At 39.1% G+C, this 26168-nt stretch overlaps 1 protein-coding gene across 3 annotated transcripts in view; it reads right to left on the bottom strand.

Annotated features, from left to right (window-relative positions):
• Positions 1-26168, bottom strand: part of AHDC1 (AT-hook DNA binding motif containing 1) — a 187311-nt gene that overhangs the window by 13625 nt on the left and 147518 nt on the right. For 2 of the 3 annotated variants that reach the window (XM_053707050.1, XM_053707052.1), the window contains exon 5: positions 13418-13952. The exons of the other annotated variant lie outside the window; for it this stretch is intronic. The gene's annotated coding sequence lies outside the window, so the exon portion shown is untranslated. The remainder of the gene's footprint in view (positions 1-13417; positions 13953-26168) is intronic. 3 annotated transcript variants of the gene reach the window in all.

Here is a 26168-nt window from a genome sequence, read left to right as displayed (position 1 = left end):
ACAACCTTTGCTGTGACTTTACCAAGCCCAGAGGGGAATACGATACCAAATGACGCCTTCTAGGAACCTTTCCAACTACTTTCAGGTCCTCACACATGCATCTGCATGTCTTGCTCTCAAAAACAACTGCGCAGTAATGGCGCGAAAATGAGGCTCAGCCTACAACTGGGAAGGCCCTTCCTGACTGGAAAAGGTGTCTAACATAGTGCCTGACGTTAAAAAAAAAAACGTTCCCCAAGTTTAAAAAGTGTGAATTATCAGCATAAACATGTATAAAATGTCCAAATAAAGCAATCGATTTAGCCCATAAAAGTGTCTACCAGTTTTATAGCCCATATTAAGCCCTTTATTCTGTTTGAGACTAAGAAAATGGCTTACCGGTCCCCATGAGGGGAAATGACAGCCTTCCAGCATTACACAGTCTTAGAAATATGGCTAGTCATACCTTAAGCAGAAAAGTCTGCTGTTTCCCCCAACTGAAGTTACTTCATCTCAACAGTCCTATGTGGAAACAGCAATCTATTTTAGTTACTGTCTGCTAAAATCATCTTCCTCTCACAAACAGAAATCTTCATCTTTTTCTGTTTCAGAGTAAATAGTACATACCAGCACTATTTTAAAATAACAAACTCTTGATAGTAGAATAAAAAACTACAACTAAACACCACATACTCTTAACCATCTCCGTGGAGATGTTGCCTGTGCAACGGCAAAGAGAATGACTGGGGTGGGCGGAGCCTAGGAGGGACTATATGGCCAACTTTGCTGGGACTCTTTGCCATTTCCTGTTGGGGAAGAGATATTCCCACAAGTAAGGATGACGCCGTGGACCGGACACACCAATGTTGGAGAAAAGTAACTTGTGTATACACAAATAGTGAAAAAAAGGAATAAAAAATGATAAAAAAAACTGGTGAAAAAACTAGAATGTGTTCAAAAAAACCTCCAAATGTGCTTTTAATAATATTCTGTGTCCTTGTGATATAAAGTTCTGGAAATCCTATAAAAAATTAAAAAGACATAGTGTAGAGCGTACAAAATAAATGAAGAATATAACAAATCTGCTTTCCAACTGTCGATTCATTTCGGCCTGTGCAAGGCCTTTTTCAAGACAATAAATTTGTATGGCATTAGTGGCCTTATATAGGTTAAGCAATAATGATGTGTTTTGGCACCAAAAAACAGCTCTTTTGGGACAGCCTACTTCCTGGTAAGATGCATCATGGGTAAACATTTGTCAAATTCATGGATAAATTATTGAAAATAGAAATTAATGGCTTTACTTGAGTGTCCAAACAAAAACTATATATAGAAACATTGATAATGAGGCTAGAGATTGAGAATTTGGTCTTAAATTAGATATTTTATTCTTATTTGTCTCAAAAACGTCACTTCCGGTTTCGGCAATACCGGAAGTGAGCTTGCAGAGAAGAAGGAATCATAATAGTGAGAGCCCAATAGATCCCCTGTCTGATGGCATATTTTCATGATCAGTATATGTGTAATATATTGAGACTGCCTGCAAAGGATCTTTTATGAGTATACAGCGAACCGGAAGTGCGAATATGACGTCACTTACGGTTTTGGCGATTCCTGAATGCGCCAAAAATATGCAATTAAACAAGAGTGTGGGTCATGATATATGGGCAGCCCTGTCAGCTTACTATCCTCTATGTGGTTCCATCTATATGTGCAAAATTTACATGGCTACAAAAAACTCACACATTGCCAACCGGAAGTGCGACTGCAACGTAACTTCTGGTTTTAGTGATATTAAGCCCAGAGGGAAAGCATATATCTATCCAAAGGGATATATATCAGATAGGTTATCAAACCATCTGATATATATCCCTTTGGATAGATATATGCTTTCCCTCTGGGCTTAATATCACTAAAACCGGAAGTTGATTTGCAGTCGCACTTCCGGTTGGCAATGTGTGAGTTTTTTGTAGCCATGTAAATTTGGCACATATAGATGGAACCACATAGAGGATAGTAAGCTGACAGGGCTGCCCATATATCATGACCCACACTATCTTGTTTAATTGCATATTTTTGGCACATTCAGGTATCGCCAAAACCGTAAGTGACGTCATATTCGCACTTCCGGTTCGCTGTATACTCGTAAAAGATCCTTTACAGGCAGTCTCAATATATTACACATATACTAATCATGAAAATATGCCAACAGACAGGGGATCTATTGGGCTCTCACTATTATGATTCCTTCTTCTCTGCAAGTTCACTTCCGGTATTGCCGAAACCGGAAGTGACTTTGAGACGAATAAGAATAAAATATCTAATTTAAGACCAAATTCTCAATCTCTAGCCACATTATCAATGTTTCTATATATAGTTTTTGTTTGGACACTCAAATAAAGTCATTAATTTCTATTTGCAATAATTTATCCATGAATTTGACAAAAGTTTACCCATGATGCCTCTTACCAGGAAGTAGGCGGTCCCAAAAGAGCTGTTTTTTGGTGCCAAAACACATTATTGCTTACCCTATATAAGGCCACAAATGCCATACAAATTTATTGTCTTGAAAAAGGCCTTGCACAGGCCGAAACGCGTCGACAGTTGGTAAGCAGATTTCTTATATTCTTCAATTATTTTGTACGCTCTACACTATGTCTTATTAATTTTTTATAGGATTTCCAGAACTTTATATCACAAGGACACAGAATATTATTAGAAGCACATTGGAGGGTTTCTTGAACACATTCTAGTTTTTTCACCAGTTTTTTTTATCATTTTTAATCCATTTGTTCACTATTTGTGTATACACAAGTTACTTTTTGTTTTTGTTTTCGATTTATTTGCCTTTTCCGCAACAATTTGGATTTTTTATAATAATTTGGATTTTCTCACTTCATCCTAGTGAATTTTGATTACTGTGTGCTACTTTTTACACTTGGACACCCATTGGATATATATTTTTGAACCCTCTCACACTTAGACATTTTTTGGACACTTATTGGACATTTATTATGTTTATAGCATTATTATGGATCCATAACTGATACTACTGTCTTTTAACATTGAATATCTGAGAATTCTCATTTACGTATTGTATCTTTGAGGTAAATACTGACTTATTTTTAATATTGTCTCATCAATAGCATATTTACTGATCCATTCAAGAATATATAAATCCAAAGTAAGTATGCTTACCTGATAAATTTCTTTCTTTCCGGATATGGAGAGTTCACAACGTCATTCCAATTGCTAGAGGGATATTAAACTCCTCGCCAGCAGGAGGAGGCAAAGAGCACGCCAGCAAAGCTGTTAAGTGTAACTTCCCTTACCCATAATCCCCAGCCATACGGCCAAAGGAAAATGGAAAAAGAAAACACAAGGGTGAAAAAATTGCCAAATTATAATTAAAAAGAGGGCGGGCCATGGACTCCATGTCTGGAAAGAAAGAAATGTATTAAGTAAGCATACATTTTGTTTTCCTTCCTAAGACATGGAGAGTCCACAACGTCATTCCAATTAATAGTAGGAACCAATACCCAAGCTAGAGGACACGGAATGAAAGGGAGGAAGAAAAAGGCCGGAGGACCTAAACAGAAAGCACCACCGTTTGAAGAACCTTTCGCCCAAAAGAAGCCTCAGCTGAGGCAAAAGTATCAAATTTGTAGAATTTAGAAAAAGTAAACAGAGAGGACCATGTAACCGCCTTGCAAATCTGTTCCACAGAAGCTTTATTTTTGAAAGCCCAAGAAGAGTAGGCAGCCCTAGTGGAATGAGCCGTAATCCTCTCAGGAGGCTGCTGTCCAGCAGTCTCATAAGCCAAACTTCTCAACCAAAGAGACAGAGTAGTTGAAGTGGCCTTCTGACCCTTACGTTTTCCAGAGAAAACAACGAACATTGCAGAAGATTGCTGAAAATCTTTAGTAGCTTGTAAGTAAACTTTTATAGCTCGTACACAATCCAAGTTATGCAAAAGACGTTCCTTATGAGAAGAAGGATTAGGACAAAAAGAAGGAACAACAATTTCCTGATTATTGTTTGTGCAAAAAGATAGAAAGGGCAGAAATCTGACCCTTTAGAGTACTGACCGATAAACCCTTCTCCAGGCCATCCTGAAGAAAAGACAAACTCTGGGGAATCCTCACCCGGCTCCAGGAGAAGCCTTTAGATTTGCACTAATAAAGATATTTACGCCATAACTTATGGTAAATCTTGCGAGTAACCGGTTTGAGAGCCTGGAGCATAGCTTCAATGACCGCCTCAGAAAAACCACGTCTAGACAGAACTAAACGTTCAATCTCCAAGCAGACAGCTTCAGAGAATTAAGGTTTGGATGGAGGAAAGGACCCTGAAATAGAAGGTCCTTCCTCAGAGGTAACCTCCAGGGAGGTAGAAATGAAATCCATACCAGATCCGCGAAACAGACCCTACAAGGCCATGCAGGAGCTTTTAGGATTACCGATGCTCTCTCCTGTTTGATACGAGCAATGACTCGTGTAAGGAAAGCAAACGGAGGAAACAGATATGCCAAAGAGAACGTCCAAGGAACCGCTAGAGAGCATCTATCAGAATGGCCTGAGGATCTCTTGATCTTGAACCGTACTTTGGAACCTTGGTGTTTTGGCGGGATGCCATCAGATCCAACTCTGGAACCCCCCCCCCCCCCACCTGAGGGTTATTTGAGAGAACACTTTCGGATGGAGAGCCCACTCCCCGGGATGAAAGGTCTGTCTGCTCAGAAAATCCGCCTCCCAATTGTCCACTCCTGGAATGTGGATGGCAGATAGAAGACAATCGTGAGCTTCCGCCCACTGCAGAATGCAAGTCACCTCCTTCATGGCCAAGGAACTCCGAGTTTCTCTCTAGTGGTTGATGTAAGCCACTGAGGTGATGTTGTCAGACTGGAATCTGATAAACCGGACTAAAGATAATTGAGGCCAAGCTGTCAAGGCATTGAAGATTGATCTCAACTAGAAGATGTTTATGGGAAGAGAAGACTCTTCCCGAGATCACATGCCCTGAGCCTTCAGAGAACCCCAAACAGCTCCACAGCCTAACGTCCATTGTCACAATAACCCAGGAAGGTTTTGGGAAGCAAGTGCACCAAGACAGATGATCCAGAGACATCCACAAAATATATTCTCTTGTCAGGGGATCCAGATTTAGCCTCTGCAATAAATCATTATGTTCTCCATTCCATTGACGAAGCATGCAAAGTTGCAGCGGACTCAGATGGAACCAAGCAAAGGGAATGATGTCCAAGGAAGCCACCATCAGACCAATCACCTCCATGCATTGAGCCACTGATGGATGAAAAGCAGAATGGAGAGAAAGGAAGAAAGGAAGGAAGCTTGGATTTTCTGACCTCAGTCAGGAAAATCTTCATGGACATGGAATCTATTATTGTCCCGAGGATACACACTGTTGTAGATGGAACTACAGAACTCTTTTCCCGATTCACCTTCCACCCGTGGGAACATAGAAAAGACAACATCTCTGTATGAGATTGTGCTAGTTGAAAAGATGACGCCTGAACCAGAATGTCGTCTAGATAAGGCACCACAGCAATTCCCTGGGATCTGATTACTGCCAATAGCGCTCCTAGAACCTTTGTGAATATTCTGGGAGCCATGGCCAAACCAAATGGAAGGGCAACAAACTGGAAATGCTTGTCCAGAAAATCAAATCTGAGAAACTGGTGATGATCCCTGTGAATGGGAACATGTAGATACACATCCTTCAGGTCTATGGTCGTCATGAACTGACCCACCTGGACCAATGGAAGAATGGAGCGAATAGTTTCCATCTTGAAGGATGAAACCCTGAGGAATTTGTTGAGACACTTGAGATCTAGGATGGGACGAAAAGCTCCTTTCCTTTTTTGGAACCACAAATAGATTTGAATGGAATCCTAGACCTTGTTCCCTTAGAGGGACTGGTACAATGACAGCCAGAGAAGATAGGTCCTTTATGCAAATTAAGGAGGCCTCCTTATTTACCTGGTTTGAGGATAATCTTGACAGGAGAAATCTGCCCCTTGGAGGGCAAGACTTGAATCCTATCCTGTAACCCTAGGATACTATGTCCACAGCCCATGGATTTGGGACATTGCATATCCAAGCCTGTCTAAAAAGAGAAAGCCTGCCCCCCACCAGATCCAAGCTCGGACCGGGGGCAGAACCTTCATGCTGATTTAGAATCGGCAGAAGGCTTCTTGTTTTGTTTTTCCTTATTCCAGGGCTGGATTTCCAAGTGGACCTGGATTGGTCAGGTTTGGAAGAGGAAGGTGAGTATTTCTGTCCCTTAAAGTTGCTTAGAAGACGGTCGACCCCTAGGTCTATTCTTCTTGTACTAAAGAAGGAAAGATTCCTTTCCACCAGTAATTTTAGAAAAGATTTCTGCTAGACCAGGTCCAAACAGTCTTGCCCTTATAAGGTAAAGCCAAGAGCTTGGCCTTTGAAGAAACATCATCCGACCAAGATTTTAACTACAGAGTTCTGTGAGCTAATACAGTGAAGCTAGACATCTTAGCTCCCAGTCTAATTATCTGCATGTCTGCATCACAGATAAAGGTATTGGACAGTTTAAGGGCTTCGATCCTATCTTGGATCTCCTCTACCATAGTTTTCTCTGAAATAAGATCGGACAAGGCATTGCGCCAATAAGATGCTGCACCTGCAACTGTGGCAATACTCGCCGCAGGTTGCCACTGTAATCCTTAATGTATGTACCTCTTTTTTAAGTAAGCCTCTAGCTTCTTATCCATTGGATACTTAAAAGAGCAACTATTCTCTATAGGAATGGTAGTTCTCTTAGCAAGAGTAGAAATAGCTCCTTCTACTTTAGGCACAGTGCGCTATGAATCACGAATAGAGTCAGCAACAGGAAACAGGGGAAGGGGAAAAGGGAACCACTGGTTTATCCCATTACGGAGCTATAATTTCAGACATCTTCCTTAGAACAGGAAAAACCTCAGAAGAGGGAGAATCATAAACTCTATACAGTTTAGAAGACTTTGTGGGGTTGACAGCAACCAAAGGTTCAAAATCATCTAAATTAGCTAGAACCTTCTTCAGTAGTAACCAGAGGTGTTCAAGCTTAAATCTAAAAATAACCTCTTCAGATTCTAAAGATTTTTCTGCTAAAGTGTCAGAGTCTGAGATTCCACCTTCAGAAGCTACTGAAGTATTTTCCTCATCAGACAAATGAGAAATGGCTAAAGCAGACCTAGAAGGGTTAGAAGCTTTACTAGCAGACAAATGTCTAGATTTTATCTTACGCTTAACCGCAGAAAGGAAAGCAGACAAAGCCGCAGAAACTGCAGAATTCATTTGAGTGGCAAAATTCCCAGGTAAATAAATACCCCCAGGGGGTTGTTGAGAAACATAAGGCACAGAGTGAGAAACTACTAAAGCTTGGGACATCTGAGGAGAAAGCTGAGGTATATCACGCACAGCAGTTTCCTGATAGACACTTGGCTCAGAAGGGAGTAATTTGTCCTTAAATTGTAAAGTCTTAGCTTAACGTGAAGAACAAAATTGCATAGGCAAAATAATTTGGTTCTCTAAACATAATAAACATTTGTCTATAGATATGGGTTTATCCTGTTCTGGGTCCATAGCTATGGAAATTAACTCCCACTAAAAAAAACAAATAAGGTAAACGCAAATAAAATTTACTTAAATAAATGAGCAAAAACGATAGGTTTAGAACTTAAGGTAAAACTTTAATACCCGACCTCAGACAAGAAGCTAAGCATCTGTCTGAGACTCCTACCGTTACCGGAATGAGTATCCCACTAGTAATAGGATATAGAAAGCTGAGAAACTTCTACAGCAGAGACTAGCACTTCTACAATACTGCAATCAGCAAGATTAATGTCCGCACCTCACAGCACGACGCTCCACTCTGTATACAGGAGAAACCGGAAGTCACGTGACCGGCCAAAAATAAACTGCACCAAAGATAGAAAGAGTGCGAAGTTAAACTTAAACGGCCGCATAACGTATGCACTAATGACACACTTGCACAAGAATAATTAAAAAGCAAGCACACATCGCTTTTTACAAATAAAAAAGGACCCATTGCTAAGTATTAAGGGAAGCGTTAGTAATAAAACGCTCCCTTAAGTCTCTCAAAGTCTTACTCCACAGTGCCTGAAAATATACTGATTAAGAAGCCACAAGCTCCCCTAGAGTCAGTCAAGTTGCCCAAATGAAACCTAGACTTAAAAGGATATCTAAGTCCCAAATTATGTCCACTTAAAGAGAATCTCTAAAGTGTTTTCCTTCAGTGCCTAGAAGGCAAAAGCACTTACCTGTGGATCCAGCTGCAGAGCAAATGACAATTACTAAGGTGTGACCGGTACTTCACTGCCTGTCAGGGACCTGTAGAAAAATTAAGATCAGAGTAACCAACCCTGCCTTTCAGCAAAGGGGTAGTAAGTATTAAAAGTAAAGCAAAGACAACCTTGCCGCCTTTTAACTGCTAAAAGCCACCACTACTCTTACTAAAGAGATTGACATAGACTCGGCTAGACCCCAATCCTTGCTTGCAGGGAAATGTACCCATAAAAGGATTAAATATCTTCAGACACCGACTTTACACAGGAATAAGGAAAAGAGAATGACTGGGGATTATGGGTAAGGTAAGTTACACTTAAAGGGACACTGAACCCAAATGTTTTCTTTAGTGATTCAGATAGACCATTCAATTTTAAGCAACTTTATAATTTACTCCTATTATCAAATTTTCTTCATTCTCTTGGTATCTTTATTTGAAAAAGCAAGAATGTAAGCTTAGAAGCCGGACCATTTTTGGTGAACAACCTGGGTTGTTCTTGCTGATTGGTGGATAAATTCACCCACAAATCAACAAGTGCTGTCCAGCGTCCTGAACCAAAAATTGCCTCTCTCCTTAGTTTAGATGCCTTCTTATTCAAATAAAGATAGCAAGAGAACGAAGAAAAATTGATAATAGGAGTAAATTAGAAAGTTGCTTAAAATTGCATGCTCTATCTGAATCACGAAAGAAAAAAAATTGGGTTCAGTGTCCCTTTAACAGCTTTGCTGGGGTGCTCTATGCCTCCTCCTGCTGGCCAGGAGCTGAATATCCCTCTAATAATTGGAATGACGTTGTGGACTCTCCATGTCTTAGGAAAGAAAAAAAATCCTCTCTATCCTACCCACTAACTCTAACTTCCAGCTGCTGTCTTTATATCAAGTTGCTTTAAAACTATTGGAATAACTAATCTATAATCTCATCTAACACTTTTTCTTTATCTTCTCCACTCCTCCCTAAACACTGAAATGGAAAAACGCCCTTACTAAGGTAACCAACGATCCACTATCTGCTAGAGGTCACTGCTTCTTACTTACTATTCTAAATTTAGCTGCAGCATTGACACAACAGACCAGTCTCCATTCTTTTGGCATGTAAAACACAATCACCTCTTTTAGTTCACTTCCTCCTTCTCTAACTGATCATTTAGAGCAGGTATGGACAAGAGGCTGGAAGGCTACATGTGACTCTTATCAATCATTTTTGTGGCCCTCCAGGAAAAGCAGAACTAACAATTTGTGCCATAATTTTTGAGGCCCTAGGAAAAAGCGTAACTTAAAATGTATGCTTTGGGGTGACCATTGCAAAGAAGAGCCCTCTGGAGGGAAGCGCAGAAGACAGAAAGTACCTTGCAACCTCACCTAAATCTATTATATAATGTTATATTAGTTTGGTTAATAGCCATAAATTTATATGCCGGTCTTCAGGCTTCTAAAATATTGATCTGCGGCCCCTGTGTGCTAGGAAATTTCCCATTATTGATTTAGAGTTTTGTACTATAGCAATCTGATACTCTGCCTTTCTCTGTAAGAGTACCACAAGGCTCTGCCTTGGGTTCCTTTGTTCTCTCAGTCTATATAATCTACCATTGAGGCGGGGAGATTACAGTACCACCAAATTACACCTAAATATGTCCTTTACCTGTTAGTTCTGCTTCGTTTTTCAACCAGAATTTCTTCACACTAGCACCAGTTCAATCTCTCAAAAAAGAGTTTCTCCTTATTACCCCTCTTTTAGAAACCCTACACCAGACACCTCCTACTGTTGGAGACTAACTCAATGTCAACCCAGGTCAGCTGTCTTGGTGTCTCACTGGACTCTGAACTCCCCTTTATAAACAGTAGTGCTAACCAAATCCTGTCATGTGCACTTATTTAATATCTCCAGAATTTGCACTTTTCTTAACCATGACATCACCAAAATATTAATTCACTTTCTCAATTTGTCTCGACTACTGCAACCTACTCCTATGTACCTTCCCGATTTCCACCACTACTCAACGCCAATCTACGACAAATGCCCCTGCAAGATTCAAATTGAGACTGACCCCCATAACTACGTCCCTCCTTCTAGCGGAGTTTCTACACATAACTACGTCCCTCCTTCTAGCGGAGTTTCTACACATAACTACGTCCCTCCTTCTAGCGGAGTTTCTACACATAACTGCGTCCCTCCTTCTAGTGGAGTTTCTACACATAACTACGTCCCTCCTTCTAGCGGAGTTTCTACACATAACTACTTCCCTCCTTCTAGCGGAGTTTCTACACATAAATACTTCCCTCCTTCTAGCAGAGTTTCTACACATAACTACTTCCCTCCTTCTAGCGGAGTTTCTACACATAACTACTTCCCTCCTTCTAGTGGAGTGTCTACACATAAATACTTCCCTATCCACAACTCCAACAGTTCAAATGCGCTGCTCCTACTCTCATACTCTTTACCCTGCTTCATCCTTGGATAGCTTCAAATGTTATTTGAAATCCCAAATATTTAGGGCCAGATTACAGGTGGAGCAGTATTTGGCGCTCCCACTCAACCGCTAACTACGCTACAAGTTTTTTGTGTGCCTCGGGTAGTGCTTGCTACAAGTTGAAAATAAACCGTTTTCGATCTTGCGCTTACCCAATGCGCGTAAAAACCAAAGAATATCACGTGCGCAATAACACATTCTCCCTTAGAAGTCAAAAGAGCAAAAAAAAGTGTGAAAAAAACTTGACTTGCACGCAAAACCTGATTGCATATTCCCAAGTGCGCTAACCCGACATGGAAATATTAATTTTTCACATTCCATTGTTGTTCACATAACAGAAAATGTTTTATTTATGTGCACATGTGTTTAATGTTTTAAGGTTTTAATTTGTTTTTATTATGATGCTGGATTAGTAAAATTAATTTTAATCATACTCTAGGATAAACAAATTTTTTAATAAACCCCTTTTAAACTTAGATTTTAGCATTTATGCGCAATCAGGATTTATTTGTTTAATTTGCGAAACAGTTAACCAGGACTCTGAGGACGCGGTAATCATTTTAGCACAAATAGCGATTGCACTCACTTGTAATACAAGCGGTACCAGCGGTAACCAGATGTGAGCAAACAGCCGTGATAAACCCCTTTTCACATAACTTAACACGTCATAATCTGGTCCTTAGAGAGGTTTACCAGTTTTCTGGGAACATTGTGACTTAAAAAAATAAATACATTTCAAACTGCTTTGCCTTACTGCTGCAACTACAAACACTCATATGTAGACTGTAAGCTCTTTGGAATAGGAAATTCCTTCTTTTGAATGAATCAGTTTTGTTTAGTCTATTTTATGCATCATATGCTTTTACCATAAATCAGTATCACTGTCTACCCAAAGTATAACATTTAAAGGGCCATAATACCCAAATGTTTAAACACTTGAAAGTGATGCAGTATAGCTGTAAAAAGCTGACTAGAAAATATTTCCTAAACATCTCTATGTAAAAAAGAAAGATATTTTACCTCAAAAGTTCCTCAGTAGCCACATCGCATTGTAAAGGACTTCTAAGCAGCATATTAGTATGTCTGTCCTGGGACACCTGAAAGGATGAGCCTCGTGAACTCTCATATTATTTCACCAATCAGGTAAAGGAAGCTTACTATGAAATCTCATGAGAGTTAAGTCAAATCTCATGAGATCACAGTAAGAGTTCATGGCCTCAGCACTGCTGATGCTGATTGGCTGCTGTTCATTTCTTCATTTTTTTTTTAATTTTTACCTGCAGCTGGGAGCAGCTGAGTATAACTTTTTACACAGAACTTACTCTGCTGAGCTGAGGAAATTGTGAGGTAAAATATCTTCCTTTTTTACATAGTGATGCTCAGGTGATATTTTCCTGTCAGCTTTTTACAGTTATACTGCATCAGTTTCAAGTGATTTAGAATATGAGTATTATGTCCCTTTAATCACAGTTTACAAATAAATGATAATATAGTACTCAAGACACGTGCACGCTACTGAGCCTTTTACAGTATATGGTAATGGGAAGGATCCAAGTTTCAACAAAATGATACAAATTGAAAGAATGCAATTTGATAAGTCAACTGAAAAGTTATTTTTTCTTATGAATGGGACAAACACCTTGTACAAGACGTGTTGTTTTGCTATAAAATAACTTATCAGCCAAGTCTAAACTGCAAAATAAATAATGAAAATATATCATAAAAGTTGTTTTATTAAACATTTTATATTAAAGGGACAGCAAAGTCAAAATTAAACTTTCATGATTAAAATAGAGAATACAATTAAAAAAAAAAAAAAAAAAACACCTTTCAAATTTACTTCCGTTATCAATTTGGCTTAGATCTCTAGCTAGCGCTGCGGAATCTGTTAGCACTCTACAAATAAAAGATAATAATAATAATAATTATAGGTATCCATTGTTAAAGATTAATCCTAGCTGAGCTCAGGAGTGTGCACGTTTCTTTAGCATTCCATAGCAGCAGTATTTACAACTATGTATAACATTGCTATAAACGTCGTTGCAAACATTGCTTCCAGATTGCTAAAGACATGTGCACACTCCTGATCTCCCCTAGGATTAATCTTTAATAATGGATACCAAGAGAACGAAGCAAAATTGATAATAGAAGTAAATAGGAAAGTTGTTTAAAATGTCATGCTCTATCAAATACATTTAAGGTTCATTTTAAATATACTGTCCCTATAAAATCTCAAGGCGTTTACTGCTGGGCCTTTAAGGGCAGTTAAAAAGTAAGGCGCTGCCCTAGTAGCAAACCAAGAACAGAATGGTACAGCGCTAAGGACAAGTGTATACAGAAGCACACAAACATTAAAGGGCCACTAGAGTCTAAATTAAAAGTATTGTGATTTAGATAAAGCATGCAATAAAAAAAAAAAACACTATCCAATATACTTCCATAATCAAAACTTTCATATTCTTTTTATATGCACACTTTCTGATGCTGCAGCTCTTACTGAGCATGTGCACATTATATACGTAAATGCATTTTGTGATTGGCTGATGGCTGCCACATGATACAAAGGGAAATTGGATTAACTTTCGAATTTCCCAGAAAATATTCTACTACTCATTTCAAATGCATTACCTATTATTCCATGCTCTGCTCCCTCCTCTAACTCCACGCTGTATGCAGACAGGATTCCAGGCACCTCCATCTCATTGCTGCTCAAACTGCAAGCTGGGAGGGGAGCGGGGATTAAAGGGTAGATAGGGGGCTACCACTAAGGAACCCAGTTCTTCAGCATCCCCACTTCCTACCTCTAAACATAACTGACCATTCAAGGAAACGGATTTATACGCTAGGGATTGTTAAAAGCTTCCAAATTACTCTTGGGGAAATTGAAGAGGGTGGCTGAGCTGCCAATTTCAAATAATTTCACTGCCCTTTTAAAATTTGTGCTTCCCTGATATCCTTCTCCGCCATATTGTATTGAGTCAGAATAAACATATAAAATAGGGGTTATCAGAATATAATAAAAACAGATCTAAATTAAGATCAAACTATTTTTAAGAATTTTTTTTCTTTTTTTTTTTTTAATAAAATGGCCATTGGGAATACTATAGAGGGAAAATTCTACCATCACTGATGCCCCTCAAATGTGCTGGAGATTTTTCACTCTCTAAGTGGTTCATAGAAGGACAGAATGAAAGGGGGTAGGAGGTCAAAAATAACATCGGGAAAAAAAAAAAAAAAATATAGGACAAGACAGTTGAAGTATTCAAGAGAAAGAAACAATGGGAGAAATAAAAAAGGGGAGACTGTTATACACATTTATCTTAGCACCACATACGTTATATAACAACAATGTCCAGCTTGTTTCTCACCCACCCACAAATTAATTAGCAGTTTATGTCCAACCCACACACAATGTGTATGTGTATATATATATATATATATATATATATATATATATATATATATATATAAGCTGTATGAACAGCAATACTTTGGCGTAAAGAGAACCTGCTGAAAAGCAGACTGAAGTGAAAAGGTGTGTCATTGTGTACTTAATTTGCATATCTTACCCAGAATCCTTTGCTGCATTGGAAACAATGTAATTCAGAGTTTTTCTCTGGGAAAACAAGCCTCTGGGCCTGTCTAGATTTGTAAATGAACTACACAATGAGTTATTTTTTCTATATTTTGTGCGTAGTGGAGGATTTTAAACTTGCCTTTTATCTCCCCCTAATTTAAAATGTTGTTGTATATATATATATATATATATATATATATATATATATATATATATATATATATATATATATATATATTATTTATTTATTTATGTGTGTGTGTATGTGTGTGTAAATAAAACAAAAAACCCATCTGCTCATAAATTAAAATACATAAGTTTGGAAATATTTGTGTGATAAGAAAATGGCACAATAAAAATAGACCTATAAAGAAATACCTTCTAACAAATCAAGTTTTGATTTGTTATAGTGCAATCATACTATGACAAGTAAAATGACATTTCCTCATATTTGTTATCTTATCACAAAAGTATTTCTGCATATGTTATTTTATGAATGAATGCACCTTCAAATTATGGATGGGACTTGCATCTATTTTTTTATGCAAATGAACAAGTAGCCATTTAAAAAGGGACATAAAACTCAAAATTGAAATCACTATAAAATACTTCATTATTGGCAGTGGGAAAAAAGCAAAGTGCAAATAATGTCATCGACCCTGATGGGGATGGGGCTAGAGGAAATTTAAAGAGACATACATATAAATTATCTTTTTTTATTATTATTTTATATGTCCCTTTAAATTGTTTTAGTTACTAAAGCAGGGCTTGACAAATTTTATATTAAATACAATAAATAGAAATAAAATGTAGAGTATTTCTTTAAAAAAAAAAACAAAAAAAAAAAACCACAGGAGCCAGTAGTGAAATTCTAGAAACTTTGGCTCTCTAGCTCCCTGGATTTGTCAAGCCCTGTATAGCTAAGCTAGTTGCTCTTCAATATATGGCTAAATCTTCTGAAAGGTACAAATATGACAGTCATCTTCAATCCTCAGTGTAATTCTAACATTTAACAGTTTGCATAAAGTGTATACAATTACATGTACAGGATTAGATTTTTGTTGTTAAAAAAAAAACAACTCTCTACAAAACAATGAAAAGAAAAACTCAGACCCCAAATGATTTCTCTGTGCATAAACAATGAAGGTGATATCCGGTAAAAGGACCTTTACAATTAATACTTTAGATAATAATAGTACTTTAGATAAATGGGGATAATAAAAATAAAAAAAATAATAACACAGCAAGCAAATGGATAGCATATACGCAAAATGTAAACATTTATGAAAAATCAATTCTGTTACACAAGGTGATATCTAATCTCCAGTGGTGGTTAGTTTAATCTTTTGCGCTCATAAAGGCTGCAGAAGCTTCCAAGTTATAGTAAATCTTTACCTTATGATATATATCCACTGCTGCCAGCTTCAATTAAAATACCCTACAGCCCCGATTTTGTTTAAAAAAAAACACGAAAAAAATTGATAGATAAAATAATCTCTCAAACTGTTGAATTAGCATATTTAGTACTGGTTGGTCAGTATCAAAACATTTACAGTGCAATAGTTGAGAAAGAGCTTGACTAGTTCTCTCAGAACCACCTTCTTAACAAGCACTGCTTCTGGGGAAGGAAATGTATAAAACTGCTATAAAAGATAGTTTCAAAAAATGTCCTTATAATGATAATATTTGTGTGTTTCTGTGTGTGTGTTGGGGGGGGGCAGGCAAAGACCCAAGCTTTAATATTCATAAAAGGTATGAAAGAAAATATTAGGAAACTGGCAAAATAAAAACTTTACAATTACGCTTTTTTACAATACTTACCTCTCTGTTACTGTAAACACACGATCCTCCGCCTGCATCTCCTTCAGTATTGACGAATCCGGCTTCCTCCAATCGTTGTTTTCCCCTTTGGCGATCAGCTTGTGTGGCACACAACGATTGGAGGAAGCCGGATAGTCATCAATATGCTAAATACTGAAGGAGATGCGGGTTTACCATAACAAAAAGGTAAGCATTTTAAAAAAGAAGGGTAATTGTAAAATGTAATGACTTAAAGTGCCCATATTTTTAAGAGTATTTTTAAATACTGGACTTTAAATCATTCAACTTTACAATAACTTTAAATACCTGTAGTTTAGACATAATATTCCAGTACAATCTAGCAACAGTTGAAAAGTTCCTGGAAAAGAAAGGCTGCCTTGTCATGAAAGTAAACAAAATAAGGACCAACCTTTCTATCATGAGGAAGACAAGAATATTTACAATTGGTAATTTCCCTAAGCCTCAAGCCATAAACCATACAACATTGGACAAAGGCTGTACTCTTAGCAGCCAAAGGCAAAATATTCATGGAAACTTAGGCCTAGATTTGGAGTTCGGCGGTAGCCGTCAAAACCAGCGTTAGAGGCTCCTAACGCTGGTTTTGGCCGCCCGCTGGTATTTGGAGTCAGTGATTAAAGGGTCTAACGCTCACTTTTCAGCCGCGACTTTTCCATACCGCAGATCCCCTTACGTCAATTGCGTATCCTATCTTTTCAATGGGATCTTTCTAACGCCGGTATTTAGAGTCGTTTCTGAAGTGAGCGTTCGAGCTCTAACGACAAAATTCCAGCCGCCTGAAAATAGCAGGAGTTAAGAGCTTTCTGGCTAACGCCGGTTCATAAAGCTCTTAACTACTGTACCCTAAAGTACACTAACACCCATAAACTACCTATGTACCCCTAAACCGAGCTCCCCCCACATCGCCGCCACTCGATTAAAATTTTTAACCCCTAATCTGCCGACCGCCACCTACGTTATACTTATGTACCCCTAATCTGCTGCCCCTAACACCGCCGACCCCTATATTATATTTATTAACCCCTAATCTGCCCCCCTCAACGTCGCCGACACCTGCCTACACTTATTAACCCCTAATCTGCCGAGCGGACCTGAGCGCTACTATAATAAAGTTATTAACCCCTAACCCGCCTCACTAACCCTATCATAAATAGTATTAACCCCTAATCTGCCCTCCCTAACATCGCCGACACCTACCTTCAATTATTAACCCCTAATCTGACGACCGGAGCTCACCGCTATTCTAATAAATTGATTAACCCCTAAAGCTAAGTCTAACCCTAACACTAACACCCCCCTAACTTAAATATAATTTACATCTAACGAAATTAATTAACTCTTATTAAATAAATGATTCCTATTTAAAGCTAAATACTTACCTGTAAAATAAATCCTAATATAGCTACAATATAAATTATAATTATATTATAGCTATTTTAGGATTAATATTTATTTTACAGGCAACTTGGTATTTATTTTAACTAGGTACAATAGCTATTAAATAGTTAAGAACTATTTAATAGCTACCTAGTTAAAATAATAACAAATTTACCTGTAAAATAAATCCTAACCTAAGATATAATTAAACCTAACACTACCCTATCAATAAAATAATTAAATAAACTACCTACAATTACCTACAATTAACCTAACACTACACTATCAATAAATTAATTAAACACAATTGCTAAAAAAAAAATACAATTAAATAAACTAGCTAAAGTACAAAAAATAAAAAAGAACTAAGTTACAAAAAATAAAAAAATATTTACAAACATAAGAAAAATATTACAACAATTTTAAACTAATTACACCTACTCTAAGCCCCCTAATAAAATAACAAAGCCCCCCAAAATAAAAAATTCCCTACCCTATTCTAAATTAAAAAAGTTACAAGCTCTTTTACCTTACCAGCCCTGAACAGGGCCCTTTGCGGGGCATGCCCCAAGAATTTCAGCTCTTTTGCCTGTAAAAGAATAAATACAATACCCCCCCAACATTATAACCCACCACCCACATACCCCTAATCTAACCCAAACCCCCCTTAAATAAACCTAACACTAAGCCCCTGAAGATCTTCCTACCTTGTCTTCACCATACCAGGTTCACCGATCCGTCCTGGCTCCAACATCTTCATCCAACCCAAGCGGGGGTTGGCGATCCATCATCCGGTGCTGAAGAGGTCCAGAAGAGGCTCCAAAGTCTTCCTCCTATCCGGCAAGAAGAGGACATCCGGACCGGCAAACATCTTCTCCAAGCGGCATCTTCAATCTTCTTCCATCCGGTGCGGAGCGGGTCCATCTTGAAGCAGGCGACGCGGATCCATCCTCTTCTTCCGTTGTCTCCCGACGAATGACGGTTCCTTTAAGGGACGTCATCCAAGATGGCGTCCCTCGAATTCCGATTGGCTGATAGGATTCTATCAGCCAATCGGAATTAAGGTAGGAATTTTCTGATTGGCTGATGGAATCAGCCAATCAGAATCAAGTTCAATCCGATTGGCTGATCCAATCAGCCAATCAGATTGAGCTCGCATTCTATTGGCTGATCGGAACAGCCAATAGAATGCGAGCTCAATCTGATTGGCTGATTGGATCAGCCAATCGGATTGAACTTGATTCTGATTGGCTGATTCCATCAGCCAATCAGAAAATTCCTACCTTAATTCCGATTGGCTGATAGAATCCTATCAGCCAATCGGAATTCGAGGGACGCCATCTTGGATGACGTCCCTTAAAGGAACCGTCATTCGTCGGGAGACAACGGAAGAAGAGGATGGATCCGCGTCGCCTGCTTCAAGATGGACCCGCTCCGCACCGGATGGAAGAAGATCGAAGATGCCGCTTGGAGAAGATGTTTGCCGGTCCGGATGTCCTCTTCTTGCCGGATAGGAGGAAGACTTTGGAGCCTCTTCTGGACCTCTTCAGCACCGGATGATGGATCGCCAACCCCCGCTTGGGTTGGATGAAGATGTTGGAGCCAGGACGGATCGGTGAACCTGGTATGGTGAAGACAAGGTAGGAAGATCTTCAGGGGCTTAGTGTTAGGTTTATTTAAGGGGGGTTTGGGTTAGATTAGGGGTATGTGGGTGGTGGGTTGTAATGTTGGGGGGGGGGGGTATTGTATTTATTCTTTTACAGGCAAAAGAGCTGAAATTCTTGGGGCATGCAGCGCAAAGGGCCCTGTTCAGGGCTGGTAAGGTAAAAGAGCTTGTAACTTTTTTAATTTAGAATAGGGTAGGGAATTTTTTATTTTGGGGGGCTTTGTTATTTTATTAGGGGCTTAGAGTAGGTGTAATTAGTTTAAAATTGTTGTAATATTTTTCTTATGTTTGTAAATATTTTTTTATTTTTTGTAACTTAGTTCTTTTTTATTTTTTGTACTTTAGCTAGTTTATTTAATTGTATTTTTTTTTTAGCAATTGTGTTTAATTACTTTATTGATAGTGTAGTGTTAGGTTAATTGTAGGTAATTGTAGGTGGTTTATTTAATTATTTTATTGATAGGGTAGTGTTAGGTTTAATTATATCTTAGGTTAGGATTTATTTTACAGGTAAATTTATTATTTTAACTAGGTAGCTATTAAATAGTTCTTAACTATTTAATAGCTATTGTACCTAGTTAAAATAATTACAAAGTTGCCTGTAAAATAAATATTAATCCTAAAATAGCTACAATGTAATTATAATTTATATTGTAGCTATATTAGGATTTATTTTACAGGTAAGTATTTAGCTTTAAATAGGAATCATTTATTTAATAAGAGTTAATTAATTTCGTTAGATGTAAATTATATTTAAGTTATGGGGGTGTTAGTGTTAGGGTTAGACTTAGCGTTAGGGGTTAATACATTTATTAGAATAGCGGTGAGCTCCGCTCGGAAGATTAGGGGTTAATAATTGAAGGTAGGTGTCGGCGATGTTAGGGAGGGCAGATTAGGGGTTAATAACTTTATTATAGTAGCGCTCAGGTCCGCTCGGCAGATTAGGGGTTAATAAGTGTAGGCAGGTGTCGGCGACGTTGAGGGGGGCAGATTAGGGGTTAATAAATATAATATAGGGGTCGGCGATGTTAGGGCAGCAGATTAGGGGTACATAGGGATAACGTAGGTTGCGGCGGTTTACGGAGCGGCAGATTAGGGGTTAAAAAAAAATATGCAGGTGTCAGCGATAGCGGGGGCGGCAGATTAGGGGTTAATAAGTGTAAGGCTAGGGGTGTTTAGACTCGGGGTACATGTTAGAGTGTTAGGTGCAGACGTAGGAAGTGTTTCCCCATAGGAAACAATGGGGCTGCGTTAGGAGCTGAACGCTGCTTTTTTGCAGGTGTTAGGTTTTTTTTCAGCTCAAACAGCCCCATTGTTTCCTATGGGAGAATCGTGCACGAGCACGTTTTTGAGGCTGGCCGCGTCCGTAAGCACCGCTGGTATCGAGAGTTGCATTTGCGGTAAAAATGCTCTACGCTCCTTTTTTGGAGCCTAACGCAGCATTTGTTTGAACTCTCGATACCAGAGTTAATTTTATGGTGCGGCCAGAAAAAAGCCCTTTTACCGCCAAACTCCAAATCTAGGCCATAGAAAATAAGGGCAGGCAGAATAATTTCACTGATCCTTGAGAGTTTCAAGCGAAATTATCAATATACAGGCCACACATCTGATGTTAACTTGCCAATCCATAGGATCCTTGAAGGAGAGATACTACAGTGGAACATTAGTTCACTGGAAAAAAGGAAAAAAAGACTCATCCAATCATAACTTTTCTATAGGAGTAGCAGATCTTGGTAAACACCTTTGGTGGTGTGGCCAGAACAGCAAATTGAAATAGGAATTGTTCTACATAAAAATGATCTTGGTGGATGAGAATCTAAAAACATAAGCCTTCTTAACATAAAGCTGGCCACAAACATATATGGTTCACAAATCTTTTTTTAATAAAGGATCAGAGAATGAGCAACAGGTCCAAAAGGATCTGAATAAAATGCCAAAAGGCACTTCCCTTGGTAGTATCCCAAGTAAACAAACAAAAGTTTAGAGACAGAGGGGCCAATTTATGAAGCTACTTAAACAGCTTCAGAGCCGTTTAAGAAGCACTGGTCTTATGACTGCTGCTTATTAACGTGTCTGCAACTTCAGATAGCGGATATCAAACTCATTTGACCAGGATGACTAACAAGCTCTCTGGTTGTGCAATTGGTTGCATGAAGCAGGGGTGGGGCTGCACAAGCGATTGTTTGTTAAACGTTAAATTCCTAAAGGTGATGCTGCATCAGAAGCCCCAAAAGCATGTACACAGGTTCCCTGTCCTGGAACATTGTTTGCATATACAAGTAAAATGGGGGGGGGGGGCAAAATAATTAAAATCTATCCGGTTTATCCATCCAAGAATCTGGCACACCCCACAAGAAAGCCATGTAACTTGAAAGTGGAAAGATCCTAAATTGAAAATCATATTATATACCGAGCACAAGCTCTCACTCTTTAAAATTATCCTAAGGTGATGTTGAACAATACTACCATTATACCACGTAGTATTTTTATAATGTAGTAGTTGCATTTACAAATCAAATCAACTTGTGTAAAGAGCTGATATTTCTTTAAAGTGATTGTAAAGTTGAATGATTTAAAGCCCAGTATTTAAAAATACTCTTAAAAACACAGGTACTTTAAGTAATTAAACTTTAATTAATTACACTTCTTTTTCTTCATAAATGGAAAATGTCCACAGCTGCATTAATTACTTTTGGGAATTAAGAACCTGGCCACCAGGAGGAGGCAAAGACACCCCAGCCAAAGGCTTAAATACCCCTCCCACTTCCCTCATCCCGCAGTCATTCTTTGCCTTTCGTCACAGGAGGTTGGCAGAGAAGTGTCAGAAGTTTTCAATAGTCTCTTATGGAAGGTAGTACTCTTCGGCATTGGAACGGCAGTTTTAAGTAATCCTGTCAGTCTCTTAGTGAGAGCATGGGTGAAAGTTAGAGTCTGGAGATGCAAGGAGAGTCTTTCTGCAAAACCATTCCACTCATATTAACAGCTCCACAAGCAATCAGCGTTGACGAGTTTTGCTGCCTGCTTCTTCTCTCAAGTCCATGGCAGAGGCGATGCTACTATCTGTCACACTTGAAAAGTCGTCTTACTTTTCCAAGGCGTAGATTCCGGTAAGATTGTTTCATTTTACTTTCGTCATGATTGTATTGTAATATAAATGGTTTCCCGAGAGGCTACCACCTTTCGGGATTAACTATAATTCAGGGTCTCAGTAAGGCCCCTTTTGTGTCTTGGAATCAAGGGTTAATATCTCCTGAGGGGGGTTATTGAACAAGGTATTTTTTAATCATGTTTGTTATGTGATTAGACCTGCTTATGTGTAGTGTTACTTAGGCTCATGGCTTGTGGAACATAAGAGCCTTGGAAGTGATGTGGCCTTTTGGTCGGGTGCGCTTTTTCTGAACTGTACAGTTCACCTGGTGACCGGACGTGGTTACGTTTTGGCTCTCCATTTCCGCATCCCTGACCGCGTGGCGACAGAAAAATTCTGGTCCGCTGGTGTCTGGTTCATAAGAGGTGGTGAGTGCCCCAGCCATTGTGGGTGTCAGGTTCCATTTACATTTTCTTATTTGGTCCGTTTTTGTATTCAATACCCGGTTATGGAGGATTCTGATATTGTGGAGGCAGAAGTCTCTAGTTCAGATTCTGTTTCTTGTCAGAAATACGAATTGGCCCGGATGATACATGCCTATCAGTTATGTTCCGAATGCCGTTTTCGTGTGCTCAATTCCTCGGGATCAGGGAATCAAAGGGCTGCTGAGCCGTCCGCCTCTGGGGGTTCTGTTCCTCGAATGGCGAGTTCCCTACCACCATCTCTTACTACGCATGCAGGTAACCCAGATTTTGCTTATCCTTCTCTGGAAGGTGGCTTGTTCCTTCCGGAGGTTAGGGCACGGTTCCGCAAATTTAGCGATTTGAGATCCTGATGGAAAAACAAAAGGCAAAATAGTCCTTACAGCAGTGCTTGACAAATGTGTTTAAAAATTAGGAGCCAGTAAGAATATTTATGAGCCAGGCTTATTTTTAGGAGCCTGACCGATGGATTTGTAAATAGATATATGGAGAATAACCCAAAATGTTAGGAGCCAGGGGTAAAATTCTAGTAAACCAGTGGCTACCAGGCTCCTGGGTTTGTCGAGCCCTGCCTTACAGTCACCATCTTGAAAGTTGGGACCCTTACAAATTGATTCAAAGATCCAGAACCGGTCTGAAAGAATTTTCCTTCTTCAGGACAATGAATAGATTTGAAAAATAAACAGACCCCGTTCCAAAATTGGAACTGGTACAATTACTCCTGAAAGCTCTAGATATGAAACACACTTCATAAAAGCCTGAGCTTTCACAGGATTTGCTGGAACGTGAGAGAGAAAAAAAATCTTCTCACAGGTCTTATTCTGAAACCTATTTGATACCCCCTGAGAGACAATATTCTGAATCCAATGATCCTGAACGGAACCTGCCCAAACGTCTTGAAAACATTTCAATCTGCCCCCACCAGCAGAACTGGATCGAGGGCCTCACCTTCATGCAGTCTTGGGGGCTGGCTTTGGTTTCTCATAAGGCTTGGATTTATTCCAACTCGAGGATGGCTTCCAAGTGGAGCCAGAGTCTTTAGGTGAAGGAGTGGTTTTCTGTTCTCTATTCTAAAGAAAGGAACAAAACCGATTAGAAGCTTTAGATTTGCCCTTAGACTTTTTATCTTGAGGCAAAAAAAATTCACTCCCCCCCCCCCAGTAATAGTGGAAATAATAGAATCCAATTGGGAACCAAACAAATTATTACCCTGGAATGATAGAGATAGTAACCTAGATTTAGATACCATGTCAGCATTCCATGATTTGAGCCATAAAGCTCTTCTAGCTAAAATAGCCAAAGACACAGATTTAACATTATTCTTGATGGTATCAAAAATAGCATAACAGATAAAATGATTAGCATGTTGAAGCAAACCAACAATGCTATGCAAATCAGTCTTTTTCCCGTTGTGCTAAGCTATCCAACCAAAATGTTGATGCAGTCGCAACATCAGCCATAGAAATGGCAGGTCTGAGAATATAGCCAGAATGCAAATAAGCTTTCCTTAGATAAGACTCAATCTTCCTATCTAAAGGATCCTTAAAATAAGTACCATCTTCCATAGTAATAGTAGTACGTTTAGCAAGAGAAGAAATAGCCCCATCAAACTTAGGGACTTTTCCCCAAAACTTTAATTTAGCCACTGGCAAAGGATACAACTTTTTAAACATTGACGAATGGAACAAAAGAAGTACCAGGCTTAAACCATTCCTCAGCAATCACATCAGAAATAGCATCAGGAATAGGAAAAACCTCAGGAGTAGTCACAGGAGGTTTATAGACAGAATTTAAACGTTTACTGGATTTAATATAAAGAGGACCAGACTCCTCAATATCCAAAGTTATCAACACTTCTTTTAACAAAGAACGAATATACTCAATATTAAAAAGGTAAGATGATTTATCAGTGTCAATGTCTGAAGAAGGATCTTCTGAATCAGAGAGATCCTCATCAGGAGGAGGATATATCAGTATGTTGCCGGTCATTACAAATTTCATCAGTATTATTATTTTATATGCTAAATTGAGAGATTAGCTTGTCTATTTTTCACAGTAAATAATCTATCCTTAACATTGTTTAAGTTCTTTATTGCTGGAGTGATTTAACATTTAGACTCCTCCATAAGAAGTCTAATAAAAAAAATACATTAAAAAAACAATTTATGCTTACCTGATAATTTTCTTTCCTTCAGATGGAAAGAGTCCACAGCTGCATTTATTACTTTTGGGAAATAAGAACCTGGCCACCAGGAGGAGGCAAAGACACCCCAGCCAAAGGCTTAAATACTCCTCCCGCTCCCCTCATCCCCAGTCATTTTGCAGAGGAACAAGGAACAGTAGAAGAAACATCAGGGTGAAAAGGTGCCAGAAGAATAAAAATACAGACGCCCCACATAAAAAATACGGATGGGGAGCTGTGGACTCTTTCCATCTGAAGAAAAGAAAATTATCAGGTAAGCATAATTTATGTTTTTCTTCATAAATGGAAGAGTCCACAGCTGCATTCATTACTTTTGGCAAAACAATACCCAAGCTATAGAGGACACTGAATGCCAAGACGGAAGTACAAGAGGCAGCCCATTCTGAGGGCACCAGGCCTGAAACCACTACCCAACAAAACCCTGCTTCGTCCTAAGCCGAGAACATTGAAGGAAAAACAAGGACACTGACCCGCAGATAGTCCGGAAGCCTAGCTAGAGACCGCAAAATCAGACTCGACTGAGCCAACAGTCCTCCAGGAGAACCTGTCACCCAGCGGTCGGCCCCCAACCGCACACCCCTTACTAGTGAAGGGAACACCAGCCCAAAATTCCCAAAGGGATAGAGCAAGAAAATAATTGGTCCATGACAAATAAGGGGAGGCAACGCTCAGACCAACAATAACCACAAGGTCTAGAACCAGGCATCCGAACAGCGATCCTTACTCTCAACGTGGAGTGGAAGCCCCGAAACGACACCTAAAGACTTATCCTGAAGTCGTCAGCCCTTAGAATACTAAAATATTCAACACAAATACGAGTAGCAGACCCAGAAGAGGTAAACACCCGGGTCAAGGACAAAAGGGAAGAGCCATAGAACCTCAACTAGGCCCATTACACCCCCAAGAAATAATCTCAGGACCTACTGCCAGCCCAAGCGTCAGTAGGTCCGAAACAGGGGAACACCCGCTCACAAAAGAGCGGAAAAAATGGCTCAGCCATTCCACAGAGCCCGTGAACCCCCAGAAACTCCATAAAGACAGTCAACAGGGCCAAAGACCCAGAAGAGTCTAGCAAAGGCCCATCTCGACATGGAGCCAGCAAGACTCCGGATATAACAGAACAACCCAGAGAGCATGCCTCTCTCCA

This window comes from Bombina bombina, chromosome 3, assembly GCF_027579735.1.
Source record: "Bombina bombina isolate aBomBom1 chromosome 3, aBomBom1.pri, whole genome shotgun sequence".
NCBI lineage: Eukaryota > Metazoa > Chordata > Amphibia > Anura > Bombinatoridae > Bombina > Bombina bombina.
Note: the sequence above shows the minus strand (reverse complement) of the source record. Positions and strands in the feature narration are given on the sequence as shown.